The following is a 6,000-nucleotide window of genomic DNA, read 5'->3' as shown; positions in this document are numbered from 1 at the left end:
GGCAGTAACCTCTCTGGGTCCGCCCATGAATTTGACTATAGTTATATAGAGAGACCATTTTTTTTAGAGCGAGAGGGGCACTGTTGCTTTCGATAGCCAGCTCAGTCACCATTTTATTCGCGTGAGGAGGAGCACTATTAATTTTAAAGGCCAGTTTTCCATGAGAGGGGCACAATTGTAATGCTGGGAGCGGGGCAATAAGAAAATTGCGCTTTCGAGGGGCAGTTTTACATCTCGAGAAGTTATCGCGAGAGGAGCACTATTGTTTTTGATGGCCAATTTTTCCATCTCGAGAGGGGCACAATTTTATTATTGCGAGAGTGATATTTGTGCTTGGGTAGTTTTCCATCTCAAGAAGCTGCACAATCTTGTTAATGCGAGAGAGGCATTTGTGTTTTTGAGGGGCAGTTTTCCATTACAAGAGAGGAGACAATTTTATTGGTAGCGCGATCATATGCTTTCATTGTGGACGTTTGAGGGGCAGTTTTGTTTTCCTCTCGAGGGGTCACATTTTTATAACCACGAGAGGGGCACTTTTGTTGGCCTAGGAAAATCTGGGAGGGGAGGGGCACTTGCCCCCCTCCTTCCCCACCCCCACCCCGGTTCCGCCGCCCCTGCTCCACCCGTTGCCAATGTTTTTGAGTTTGTTTCTGCATTCAAATAGGGGGCGTTGAACAATACAGGACAGTAGGGTCCACAACTCCCGAACGTCCACAGTTGACGATCGTGTACAAGACATATGGGAGGTCATCCTAGAAGGTTAAAGTACAAACAAAAGAGAGACAATACATGGTCCACGATTGCCTGTGGTTATCTGGGTGTTAGTGAGTGTGTGTGGAGGTGTGAGTGCGTTTGTTTATGGTATAAATCGAGGACACTTAAACTTCCATTGAACGGGGAATGGAACGTCTATGTTTGCCGTGCGGCTGCGCTGTGCGTTTGGATGAATAATTCAATTACACGTGATCACCAACCCACCGATCAGATGACGGGATTTATTCAGGCGTTGCAGTGTAAAGAATCACAGTAGGGAAACTGCGTATATTTTAAGACACAGTTAGTTGGAGACGAGTCACGACAGACAGTTGTACCGTTGTGAATATCTCATTTCCTCCACAATGTCATTAATATTGATATGCCATTAGCACTCAGCAATGTCATGAATATTGATATGCCATCGACACTCGGCAATGTCATGAATATTGATATGCCATTAGCACTCAGCAATGTCATGAATATTGATATGACATCGACACTCGGCAATGTCATGAATATTGATATGCCATCGACACTCGGAAATAACATGAATATTGATATGCCACTGACACTCGGCAAAGTGCCATCGACACTCCTAAATACAGCGCACGAGTGTTGCAGAGAATGACGTACAGAACATAATACTGCCACACATGTACACGTAAATAAGTAAGTCGGTCTACACGTATATTAACATAAGTTATGCACACGTGCATTATGCATTATGCATAACTATGTATATATGCATGTGAATATGACATAATGCTTATGCACATGCAAGCAAATACAATTCTCATCACAATTCACGATCGTACAATAATTCTGAAATTATTATACCGTTGGGACCAGCCTATATATATATGCTTTGCACCGCACGGACCGCACAGACACATCGACGCACTCATTCAATGTTATCACTGGTGAATTAAACTTGCATAAACGTCATCTTGAACCATATTACTCAAATACGTACACACATGGATGTGTGTATGCACAATAATAGGCTGCAGTATTTATTTCTGCAGGGGTTGAGGTAGCGTCATGGCACATCGGTATGCATGAACTCGTTGTGGGCATGTCGTTCATATACAAATGACGATGCGTGTCAATCGCATAATGCCCGCCAAGATTAGCTGCACTATTTGGCTAAAAATTACGCACATTTCGTGCAGTAAGATTCAGGTATTAGAGGAAAATCAAATTGTTCATGTTTTCCGTGTTCAGATTTTTGAACTGATACGCCTGACATCAAATGAAAAATGAATACCAAGAAGCGGTTTTACCTCAATTTAGATTTTAAAAAAATGCACTGTGCTAAGGAATGTCCTTAAAAAAATCCACATAAATACATTTTTTGCTGTAGAATAATATTGGCCGGCCCGGAAGGTGTGTGTTCAACAAATCACAAAAAAATCTAAAATCGCAAATCTCTGTTTACTGTGGAGCTTGCAAGCTTGGAGCATGGCCAGCCCAATAGCGACACGGTAAACGCAACAACTCGCACACCTACCTTTCGGCCGGTTGAGCTTTTCCTGCGCCTCTCGGATAGTGAGTGCTGCATCGCGGACTTTGTTGTCTGATGAGGTGTTGCAGGATCAGGGATTAATTTATACTGGCAAGTGGGTGTGGTGATGTGGGATTGTGGTAATATCTACAGAGATAGGTCTGAAATAACTGAGAATTACATTAATACTCAAATAAAGTTATTTTAGGAACTGATATTGTTTCTAGTGAACAGGGCATATCATAAATTGTGTTTTAATCTCTCTTTTTTTAATGCTCCCCAAACGATGTGAACTCGACGATAGCATATGCACACAGTTGTAATTCGTCAAGCCTTATAGTTGTGCTGCCGATCTTTTCCATCAATTTCATGTCAATTTGCCTCGATCATCAGATTGGGAACGGCATGGATGCATGCACACTTCATTAATTAACACTGTGTTCATCATACATCTATAACCTATTTTAATTCGGCGATTGTAATTGGGCGAAGTGTAGACCTACATGTACATGTATAAGATGTAGGCTGTACGTCCACATAATGGTTTGCTGTGGTTGAGAGTTCAGCACTGATTGTGGCATATCAATCATATTCATGACCTCGTCGAGGAAATACAAGCGCCGATGCGAGTCTAAGTTCAAGAGCACAATAACTGTTGGGAATGGTTGCAGATTTCGGCTGAAAATATACGCGAATCTTCTCCCGACAGACTAGTAGCACGGCAAACTCACATCGTTGACAATTTTCCATGTTGGAAATTTGAAACTGATGCGTTTGACTACAATAAATATTCAAAGTATAATACCTACGTTCTAGCGACATTTTTGTTCCATGAAAGGCACTGTGATAGGGATTGTCCTCAGAAAAACTGCACATAAATACAAGTTGCACACCTACAAGTAATTGGCTGGCCCGGATGGTGTGTGTTCAATAACAAACGATTTAACTCAAAAAAACTCTGAAACTGCATAATTCTAAACTCAGCAAAAATTCGCACACCTACCTTTCGGCCGGTTTAAGTGTTTTGCTGTTTCCAATGGGCCAGCCTTCGTGTCTTCTCACCCGACTGACTGACTGACCCATGGACTGACTCACTGAGTGGCCCTAATCGTGATTTAAACTTGCTCAAGGCTCTCCTTACCACTTTGCTGTTTCCAGATGCCTGACTAACTGGCTGACGGATCGGGTGACTGACAATAAGTTCTGCGCTTGGTTGGCAAACGGCATTTTTGCCAACCACGGCCTGCAAAGCTATGGAAGGTCCAACACTACAAAAATGAAGAAGAGTTATTACAGATCACCAACATATTATTTGATACTTGAAAATACAACATTTTCAACAAAGCTACAAAATAATTCCTACATATGCCTTTTTACTATGTGTTGATGGCGTTATGAGGACGTTTTTGGAAAAAAATGTGTTGCCAACCACGGCTTCAATTTATGCGCTTAAGGCAGCCCATAAAAAATGGCGCCAATGTTTACAAACAAAAGAAAGGCCTATAATGTTAAGTTGATAAATTCACAACTGTGAATAAGGAATGAGACTTTTAAAAAAAATGACTCAGATGTAAACCTACAAGGACTCCATTAAATTAGACCAAATTGGCCTCGGACTAGCTTTGCCAGATTGGTGCCTTCTACCAATGATGTATGAGATGTTGCAGTCCATGCATGATTTTTTTTAAGGGGAAGGGTGGCTGAGGTTTTTGAGGCCAAAACCTTTATAGAGACCAAAGACCTATAACAATTAACTATGCAATATGCAATGCTCATTATTCAAATTTGGTTATTTCAGGCAAGTTTGTTTGTATTTTTCTCAAACTCCCCCCCCCCCCCCCCCCCCCCCCAAAGAAATAATGGAAGGGATAGGGGTTAGCCACCTCACAACCCTCTCACCCCATCCAGTGGCATATCCAGCGGAGGGGGGGGGGTGAGACATTTCACAATTTCCCCCCTTTATTTTAGGAAATAGAAGCACTTACACTTCACAGTCAATCCTAAAGGAGTATTACCCCCCCCCCCCTCGCTTTCAACCATTTTTACAATGAAAGGAATTAGGCGAAGTAGAAAAACAAACATGTTTCTCATCCCAACCCGCTTCCTTTTTGGAGGCCGCCTGGATTTTTTTATTTTATTTATTTTTGAAAAATGCAGTGAAAAAAACATCGAAAAGTCCACAAATTCATCGGAAAATGAATTGTAGACAAATACAAGTCTAAATGACACTGTAGATATGTTCAGTTCTCTTGTCCAACCTATCTTTCATTTTAAAAGTGTCTTTGAACAGTGGAAACACCAACGGTTGCAGGAAATTTTTAAATGGCGGCCATCTTGAAACAAATAAAAAAAATTAAAAAAAGCCCCGCTTCCTCCTTTTTTTCAAAAACCCGAACGAGAAACATGTTTTTTTTTTATTTGGCCTTATAGCAACAACTTTTTTGCGGTAAAAAAACCCATCTTTTTTGCTGCCCCCGCCTCTACCCGAAGCACAACCTGGATATGTTGCTGATCACATTCAGTCGTAAACTACAATTGATACTAAAGAAAGTCCCCTGTTTAAAAGATAATAACTAATAGGTCTACAGCAAAAAAGATTGTAAACTTTTAGGACACTGCAGATATTTTATCTTGTATTACTAGTGAACTATACGTTGTATCCCGGTGCACGGGAACTGAACTCCACCCTTTGTGAAATGTAATGTATGTTTTTTAATTTTTCTTTTATTCCCAAATGAATAGAATAGAGATTTGAAACAAACTGCATCTCTACAACGTTGTGTGTTTTGATTTAAAATGCTTCAACCATCGCTACCAATCATCAACTTATATTTAACAGCTCTTAAAAGATTATTGAGTTTTATAGTCGGGATTCAGGAAATGTTTTAATTAATTGGCCTGCATACGCATGCATTATATTCTATCAATTGAGGGGGTCCTAATAAATGCAGAACATGGTGCTTAATGCCAGTCGGTTTTCCATATATTTGTCACACACAATAAAAACATAACAAATTTTCATGAATAGTCATAGCCCTTACGCTCTAACCCTCGTAAACATGAATAAACATGTTTTATTCAACAATATTTACGACCTCTTTCATGTTTTGTGGGCACGAACAATACAAACAGTGGTTCATGACGCGGTCACAGTCACGAGGACTGTTGCTGAAAATGATCATTTTGGTGCAAAAGTATGCCCTATATCCATCAAAACAAGGGTTCTGAATGCAAAGTTTAGTCATCCTAATTCAATTTCATGTACAATTTTGTGCACATTACTTGATTCCAATCAACAATTTTGACAACAATTTAGAACGATGAAACCACAGTACTATCTTCGCAAAAAACATTAAAACTGTGATTATGTTTGTCCCAGGAAAAGCGGCACATAAATACTGTGGCGAATCCCGTCCGGGTCAAGTTTGACTCGGTACTGCACAGGCGAGCGGCAGCCCTACAGCACTGTGGGGGAGGTCGTTTGGCAACCATATATCGCCGCGCGCAACACTTTTTCCCGGGGACCCTATGGAGCGGAGATAAATACCAGGCAGAGCAGCGCAGGAACCCAATAATCTGACAAAGAGAGATCACTCAAGCGCCGCGGGGTTTTCCCTTTATTATAACTAAGACGCCTTAATCACTTCAGTTAAGTTGCAGATTCCTTAAGGGATTGCTGTTCCTTAAGGTATAGCCTTGAGGTTCCTTAAGGGTTTCCTGTATCCTTAAGGGATATAATC

General features: G+C 40.9%; 1 protein-coding gene across 1 annotated transcript in view; it reads left to right on the top strand.

The window, feature by feature from the left end:
• LOC119721507 (ATP-binding cassette sub-family D member 1-like) overlaps positions 1-6,000 on the top strand; it is a 38,470-nt gene that overhangs the window by 32,077 nt on the left and 393 nt on the right. The gene's annotated exons all lie outside the window — the stretch shown is intronic.

The sequence above is a fragment of the Patiria miniata genome, unplaced genomic scaffold (genome assembly GCF_015706575.1).
Source record: "Patiria miniata isolate m_02_andy unplaced genomic scaffold, ASM1570657v1 HiC_scaffold_13, whole genome shotgun sequence".
Taxonomy (NCBI): Eukaryota; Metazoa; Echinodermata; class Asteroidea; order Valvatida; family Asterinidae; genus Patiria; species Patiria miniata.
The sequence above is the reverse complement of the archived record's forward strand: the minus strand, read 5'-3'. Positions and strand labels throughout refer to the sequence as shown.